At 39.8% G+C, this 9,035-nt stretch overlaps 1 long non-coding RNA gene across 1 annotated transcript in view; it reads right to left on the bottom strand.

The window, feature by feature from the left end:
* Positions 1-2,346, bottom strand: part of LOC108449309 — a 10,049-nt gene extending 7,703 nt beyond the window's left edge. Inside the window, exon 1 of the long non-coding RNA XR_001865468.1 lies at positions 1,717-2,346. This is a non-coding gene — a long non-coding RNA (uncharacterized LOC108449309). The remainder of the gene's footprint in view (positions 1-1,716) is intronic.
* Positions 2,347-9,035: the final 6,689 nt, after the last annotated feature.

Here is a 9,035-nt window from a genome sequence, read left to right as displayed (position 1 = left end):
GAGACTTTTCACTAAAAGCATTGACTACTGGGGAACTGGGAGATAAATAGTGATCCAATAACCATCCTTGTCAGATCAGAAAGTGTCAATGTATTGACTGCCTCATTATCACGGAATTAATTACAGCTGTATCTCGCTAGATATTTAACTTATAGCTTGATATTAGGACTTTTTTTTCTTGATAAAATGATGAGGTTTTGCTTCAAGACTCTGAAGTTTGGGGGTGTTCCAGGTTTGGACTTTTTTGGGGTTTTTTTTTGTTGTTTGGTTTGGTTTGGTTTTTTTTGTTTGTTTTTTTTTCTTTTCAACATGAATTGTATGTTTTGCAAAAGGAGGGTGACCTGGAAAATTAATCTCTGCTTATCCATGCAAACAGACACAATATCTCTGCAAATTTCCAGTCTGCCAGCTCCTTCTGAGATACTTCTGTGAAAGTATAGCTAGAAGAAAAAGGGCTTTCCATCTATTTCACTGTGATCAGTATGACTCTATATTCCACAGTGTGATGGAGTCCAATGACTGTGTCTGTGATGTGCCTGTTGGTAAGCAAGGGACTGCCTTGGGAAAGCCAATTTAGTCCATGTGATTGAGCAGGTGGTCACAACTCTATAAAAAAAAGAGTTTCAATGATCTCAAAATCAAGCCCCAACTTCCTGTTTAGATGTATATTCAGTAATTACAAGATCAGCTACCTTTCCAGTTTGGGGATCTACCTGAGATCATTATCTCTGGATGGTTCCCACCTAAAGCCAACAACAGTAGGAAAACTATTCAAGGTCCAAAATGGGCTCCCAGGGCAATGGTGGAGTCACCGTCCCTGGACGGACTTAAAAGATGTGTAGATGTGGCACTTGGGGACATGTGGTGAATTTGGCAGCGCTGGGGAGAGGTTGGACTTGATGATCTTAGAAGTCTTTCCCAGCCTAAACAATTCTATGTTTCTATGAGCTAACAGTGCACTGCATTAAATGTAACATTTCAGAACAGAAGCCCCATGTGAAATAAGGGCTTGTGAGTTGTTACTTCTTCAGTTTTAGCAATTTTTTTTTTTTTTTTAATTTGGCTAACATTGTTATATTTGATAAAAATTACCTGATGTATCATCACATTATTCATTTATTTCCAAGTGCCCACTTATACAGATATGGAAATACTGGTATTGGAAGAAAAGGCATCATTTCTACATTCTTTCAGGAAAATAACCATAGGAGCAAACCAGCTTGAGTGTCTAGATAGACAGGGTAGCTTGGTTTTCAGTAAGCTCTTTTTCTGTGATATTATCAAAACATCACTTAGGTACCTTATTTATGAACTTATTTTAAGATGATTTGTTTTCTACTTTGATCTTTGAAGGTGTCATAATGAATCTGGAGTAAATAGGGTGAAATCTAATATTGGATCATATCTGCAAGTACATCAGAGCAATCATTAAAAAAGTCAATGCTGTTAGACTTTGCAGGCTAACTTATCTTTGTTTTAATGATGTAAAAAAACATGCGGAGAAAAAAACAAAAATACATTATTTTCCAATGTGGGAAGGTGCAGGACTTTCACGGGTGCTTATGATTTTGACTGTTTTTACACGAGATGCAATTAACACGTGATTAGTTCCGTTTTTATTGTTCGGGGGCTTTTTAAGGTAAAACTATTTTCAGTGTTTGATTTCAGGTCCAGAGTGAAAGATAAAAAGATCAAGGGAACACATATTTTACTTACCAGGTTCAGCTGTGGAGATCATGTTGCTGAGGCAGAACCAAAGATGGTCACAACTGGCAAACTGGCTCCAATCACTCCTTAACTACACATTCCCTCATCTGGGTTTCATTCACAACTTCTTCCACCTCAAGCATATTTACAGCTTTTGGAGGCTGAATCCTGTTAAATTGCACCACTAGTAGCTCCTCCACATGCAGAAACCATACTTGATCTTAGCTCTGTGCTTCAAGAGTGCGGAAACCACAAAGTCCACATTGAAAAACATCCCTTTTCTCCCAGTTTAAATGCCGGACAATCCTCTTCACTGGCAGAGGAAGAGAGGGATTATTATCCTTTGAAGCAAGTAGCCTAAGAAACCAAGGCCATGCAGTCTGAGAGCAGAGAGACACTTGTTGGCTGTGCTGAATTTGCATCTACAACTTGCATTAGGCATTGTCTGCTTAGGAACAATAGTAAGGGAGACACTTCTGAATCCAGATCTTTACAACAATACCTCCCATCAGTTTCATCCATCTCTTAATATCTGTGGGTGCTTTCTTTTTCATAATAAAGTACAACTTGTAAAATAATAATAATTACCTCATAAGACAGATATGAAGCTTAATTAAATAAAGGTCGATTATCAGAAACTTGGAGCATGTGCAGAGCCTGTTTGCTATAGCTTTTCTGTTGCTAAGCTTTTCTGCAGATCAAGCCTGGGCTGTACAAGAAGTGATATGAATCATCTGTATCAAAAGAAATATGACTCATTCAAGGCAGAGCCATCCAAGACCACAAATGAGACATTATTTTGATAATGAGAGATTTATAGAGGAGACACAGGCAGAAGGATCTCCTGGTTCTTTTAACCCAGCCCCTATTCTAGGCCCCTACACAATCTCCTTAAAAATGTAATAATCTTCACTTGAACATCTTGACGGAGAAGGACTAGCCAGCAATTCACAGAAGATAGAAAGCAGATGAGCCTCCGTCATTTTTACACCTAAACTCAAACCAGACTTCATCGAGTTCCTCTGTTCTTTTACTGCTGGTTGCAAGCTGAGACTGGAAGTGGAAATGCCAAAGCATCCCAAAGACAGGCAGCATTTGTGATGGGATGAGAAGCAGATGTCGAAGAAATCTCTGAAGAGATGATCTTCTCACAGAAATATTGATGTTTTTTGTGCAATTGAAGCCCAAGTCTTCAACAAACAGGTGTATGCAGCCTCTACTCCAAAAGAGCTCTGTTTAAAACGTCTTTTGTGGCACATCTAACAGCTCCATAGTCATTGGAAATATCCCGGAGCATCTCAAAGGGATCAGGACCAACACGAGTCACTGACTCAAGTCATCAGTGTACCTTGATTTTAACTGCCCAGCTGAAGGTAAGTTAAACCCTGTCTGGTGAAGGTGCCCTGCCCACATCAGGGGCTTGAAACAAGATGATCTTTAAGGTCCCTTCCAACTCAAAGCCCCATCCAACGTGGCCTTGAACACTTTCAAGGATGGGAATGTGTCTGGAGTTAGGAACAGACTGAAATCCATCCCTCTCCTGTATTATTGCCTTATTTTGTGGTATGGAATTGGATGTTGGGCTGGAATTCTTAATACACTTTAATTCCCATGGAATTTAATTCACTTATTGGCCTCATCCAGTTGTGAAGTTAACGACACTGAAGATTGTTCAACTTCTGTAGTGAGAAGACTTAACTATTGTGAATTAAACATGATCGACTAGAGAAATCCATTGTATTTTCTCATTTTAAAAAATGAAAGCCATAGGTGTGATTCATTTTACCTGAGTGTGTTTAAAGTCTTGATGACTTTAGTTATGCTAACACACTTAAAGGTATAGTGATCACCTGAAATTAAAACTGTAAGCTTCCCAACTAAGAAAAATAGACTCTCATCAAGTCTTTCATCTCAGCTATGTTAAATTCATATTTTAGGTCTATTGATCTCAGAATTACCTGTCTTCCCCACCGCATACAAGGGGAACCCACAACAACCTCCTTAAATTTAGACTTTTAAAATCTAAACACCTAAATTCCATCTGAAAAAGGCACTGAGGCATAATTTAACACCTTAACTCTAACCAGAAACCTGGCTGCAAGCATCTTCTGACAGAATATTTACAATAAGATATTTGTTCATGGAAAACTACTTTTTTAAAGAAAAAAAGTAAATTTAAGAATGAATGAGTTATATTGAAAGTTTTATGGGTCTACAAGGAGCTAACAGAACATAACATTTTGACTCAAGAGGTTTTTTTAAGGGTGATCAAACCAAATGGGTATTAAGTGAGGATACTGTAAACACATTCATAAAATATTATTTCTTTTTACATGCACATTATCTTTATGATTGCCATAAACCTGAGTATTAGTATTTTTGCCTTGTATTCTTGCAAAATCTCAGAGCACTTTAAAGTGATTAATTAATTAATTATAGCTCAAACTCGTTCTCATGGATAAAAAACTGCCTGATGAGTTCCCTGAAGTACGGAGTCCCTTATGGTTACTGAACAAGTCGGGGAAAAAAAAGGAAATCTTTTTGCCTGCAGCTTTGCCACCAGGAAGAAAGACACTTTCAAATTGCACCACAGGGCTCAGGCTGCAGTTTTTCAACCCAACCCTTTTGACCAGTTATCTATGGATATCTGAAACTGCTGGTGGAAGGGTTCATGAAATGAAGAGCAGCTTGACGCTCCACCAAACACATTGTTTTAAAATAAATAGATACTTCACTCCCATTTATTAAAGCTAAAAGGGATTTGGAAACAAATTTAATTTCCTAAACAATTGGGGATTTCTCAATAGATTTGAGGTGTTTATTTCTCTGAAGGACACATGAATCCCATCTCACTAACACCTATTAAAGGTGGCACTAAAGTCAGTGTTAAGCTCTTGGACCAAACCTGTCTTCCAGCTTCTGTGTATGGATTCAATACAAAAGAATTAGGAACCTCCAGACAGTGATTCACTCTGTCCTAAAGCAGGTTGCTTGTTGATTAGCCAGGACTAGGAGTCTAATCTATATACAACCAGCATGAAGCGAGCTTAATTCCTTCAAAAACAATCAGCTACTGCTATAATGGAAGTCTTACACAAGTTAAATCAAGCTCTTTTAGTACCAAGCCAACCAGACCACTTGTTTCAAGCCCAAATAAACATCTCCAGTAACAACCAAAACCAAATGTGAGAATTACCAACATAAATGTTCATTTGGATGAAAAAATAAATCCCTGTATTCTAAGGATATTTGGCTTAAATCAAACAACCAGCTAACCTTTGAACCAGCACTGGGAAGTTTCCATTCCAATGAGAGCTTTAGGAATCCATGCCAACAACCTACACTCCATCCCCAGTTGGCAGGAGGTTGGCAGGGATACAAAAAAACATGTTAACAATGCTGCTTTTTTCTATATATACAGTAAACCTTATGTGTATCAACACACTTGTTTAAACAGCTTTTTGAATCTGACTCACAATCTTCATGAATACATAAAAAGTTCCAGATGTTAAAATGTCCCAGGACGTGCATTTTAACCAACTTTGTTCTGCATTTGTAGCCTGACATACAAAGAGGGCATATTGATCAGAATTACTGGCATACTTACTGCTTCAGTTTTCCTGCTTCCTACTGAGTGGTATTTGCCATGGAATGACTTGTCTTTGTGCTATTTATTCCTAGCACGCTGCCCTTGGGATCCTGGATGCTTTGGAAATTCCCTTCTCAGCAGCAGCTGGAGACTTGAAAAAGGAAGAAAGAAAAAAGAAGGGGGGAAAGCAGTCTGAGACCTCACAGGTGCAATGAGGGTGAGGTTGAGGGGAGGAAGAGAAGAGAGTGAGGAGAAAATGTGTTTTCCCTTCTCTGTCTTTACAGGAACTGACCAGATAATGCCCAGGTCTGTGCTCAGCTCACCATTGGCATGTCCATGGCAGAGCCTTTGCACCAGTGCAAAGTCACTGCTTGCTTTAACTCTTGCCCGTTATTAAATTTAAGACTTGGAATCCCCTGTAGCCATTTGCTTTCATTAACAGTGAGCATGTGCACACAGCCAGAAAATCTAAGGCCTGGGAGAAACACACTGCAGAATGTTACAGCTTCAGCAAAAGCCTGCTAGAAGTGAGGTATCCTGGATGATTTGCATGAGAATTATCATAAAGGCTAAGTGGAGCTTAAAATCAGAATCTGTGACTCTTTCGGACCTTGCTTGCGTTGATGCCATACCAGTGCCACATTTCTGATTTTGGTTTAGCTACTTCTGAATATGAATAAGTAAAATGTAGATGGATCTTTTTGAAGTGTCCTAATTATTCTCTTATAAAAAAGGATGAAGCACTGAGCTCAAGGTCTGTAAAAGGTTGATGGATCCTGTGCTCCTCTATACTTGGAGTTGCATCTTAGAACGTTATCCAGTTCATTTATTGCAAACACCCAAAACAGGCACCACAGAAAGCAGCAGGTACTCACTCCATGGAGTAACCCAAATGATGACATTTAGGCTCCCTGATGAGTCAGCTGGCACCATCAGTACAGACAAAGAGCTCTCCAGGGACTATGTGCATGTTTTACTCTGTGACTTTACAGTGAACAGTGCATACATGATGACAGGAGCAGGAGTCTTCCATCCCAGCGCACAAGCCAGCTGCAAAGCAATTTTCCCTCTTTTTCCCCTGGTCCCATAAAATTTGCATTCCTCCCTGCAGAACAGCCTGTGCCTGGTGTTAGGAATGAAGAGTAAGTCCCTATTTCCTTCATTTTTCTCCTTTGCCCCAAATCTCCTGCTATAGACTGGATTTTGATGTGGAAGACGCCTTCTGGGCAAGGCAAACCATGTGTTCTTCAGGACCATGATATTTTAGCTGAACTCATTCTGGCAGAGTTAGGAACAGCCTGTGCAAGCCTGGCTTGGGCACCTGACACCATGGATCAGGCACAACAACAGCTGACTCAGCAGGGGCACACACAGCCCCAGGTACCATTTAGGGATAAATGAGAGGTGGGCAGGTGGGAGAAGTTTCACAAACTTGGCTACAGCTGTGAGTGAAGGGTCAGAGATGGGGCAAAATAACCCACTTTTGATCTCTTGAGCTTCTGGGGTTTCTGGTTAAAATTAAATATAAGTGTGAGCTGGCACCTTCTCTCTGCTCCACCAGCCCTTAGCAGGATGTTTAATACTTGGGGAGCCACAGGCACTTGTATGTTGAAAACAACGCTGAAGTACCTTTACCTGTAACTGAATCCCACCTCCCTTTATCTCTGAATGATACTTTATGCATTTGCATGCTTGGCTTCATCTGGCACTGGCAGTGCCAAAATACAAGCAAAGGATTTAGGTGTTTTCCAAGTGGTGGGAATGAGGCCTCATGGTCCACGATTTTGCCTGATGGCAGCAGCTAAAGGACACTGTAGCTATATAATTAATGCTTAAAGACTTCAGGCGTACCAAAGCTTAAACAGGTCAAAGTCTTTGGCTTCTTAATATTTAGATCAGCAATCTAAAGTAATGTGTCTCAAACACTGCAGAAATTTATTCGGATTGGAGGTGTTCCCCACAGGAAGAGTGAATTCACCTCACCTACCTTTAACCATCAGAAAGTCAGACATTCATCTACACTGTTCAATCAGTTTCTCTTACAGCCAGTGGAGAAAGACACAAACCTCTAGAAACGGCCTCACCCATCCCAGTAAAAGTGAGGTGAGCTGCTCTCTGGAGGATCCTGCCTCTTCCATTGACTATTGAGAGATGATCGGCACCTTGGACAACCAGCTTGGATTAGGAGCCTGCCACCTAGACACGTGATATGCCATGAGACTCATCTTCCCCCCCAGACATTCAGGATCTCTTTAAAAATGTCATGAGCATTGTTGCAGTAACAAATACTGCTTTTTCATATTTATGCTTCCCAGAAGTGAGTTTTAATTTCAAGTGTACCTCTTTTGCTCTAACAACGATTCATTGTCATTCTCCTCTTCCCCTGTTTGAACACCTGTATGTGTGCATATACATACTACATACATGAACTAACTCTATCTGCATGTGTAATGCAACGTGTGTGTATTTTATGGCATTTGATTTCCTATGAACAGGGAAATCTGACAAAGTCTCCAAATTTCTGCACTGAATTCCAGGGTTGGAATACTTTTTGTATTAACTATTTGTAGAATCATGAAATGGTTTTAGTTGGAAGGGACATTAAAGCTCATCCGGTTCCAAATCCCCTGCCATGGGCAGCAACACCTTCCACTTGTAGAGCTTGCTCACACCAGGGGAATCTGCTACAAAGTAAAAGCCCTACCAAATTATTATTAATTTTGTGTTCTAGAGGGTTATTTTTAAACCACCGTCTCCCAGGTGCTGTAGTTGGCTTGTTCTGGGATACTTAAGTCATGTAAAACCTTGAACCTGTCACATCTCTTCTTCCAAACTGAAGTCAGCTAAAGCTTTTAAAGTTCACACTTAAAATTAACTTCTTGTCTACTGAGTCTTATAGATGTTCTAATCTTTAGCTTGTGCTTCTGACCTATGGGCAGTGGCTGTCAGATGCAGAGTTAAAATAATCATCTTTTTTGATCATTTGAAACCAGAAAGAAATACAAACAAAACCAAAAAACAACAACAACAAAACCCACACAAAGACAAAAATAAAACAAAACAAAAGGAAACAAAGACAAAAAAAGAAGACAATATATACACAGCCTGTTTATATCCTAATAATATCAGATGGACTTTTTTTTTTGCAGGAAAATAAATTACCAGATAAATAGCTTGCTTGGATACTAAACAGATTAGCCCTTCATGCCATTTAAAGGGAGAAAACTACTTTGTAACAGGAAAATTATTTTTATATCTGCTATCTCACCTGGTGCACTTCCCTTCCATTCTACTGATAATCCCAACATACTTTTTATTAAGAGCAATTCCAGACCCCATTATTGTTCCAAGTTCTGACATTCACATAGGAAATGAAAAACTGCCCCAACCTTCCTTCCTGCTCATAAAGTCCTGGAAGAGGTGGATAAGACCACAGAATCTTTTGACTTAGGGTAGATTTTTTTTCTGCATTTGCATAAATCCCCCAGGCAGGCAGGAAGAGACAATATTTCAAACCCAATCCCAAATATTTCGTTTGGAGCGGTTATCTCATAATTACAGAGCTGCAGCCAATTAGCAAAAATAGAAACTTGTGGAATAATTCTGTGCTGTTAGAGATGGAGGAAGGGATGGGGCTGATGGGCTTCAGCACACATTACATGCAGATCTACAGTCCTGGACTAAACCAGGCAGTCCCACAGAGTAACCAACGGTTCCTTTGCCTGGAGGGTACCCACAC

Source organism: Corvus brachyrhynchos, unplaced genomic scaffold (genome assembly GCF_000691975.1).
Source record: "Corvus brachyrhynchos isolate BGI_N302 unplaced genomic scaffold, ASM69197v1 scaffold116, whole genome shotgun sequence".
Classification (NCBI taxonomy): domain Eukaryota; kingdom Metazoa; phylum Chordata; class Aves; order Passeriformes; family Corvidae; genus Corvus; species Corvus brachyrhynchos.
This window is presented reverse-complemented; position numbering and strand designations above follow the sequence as displayed.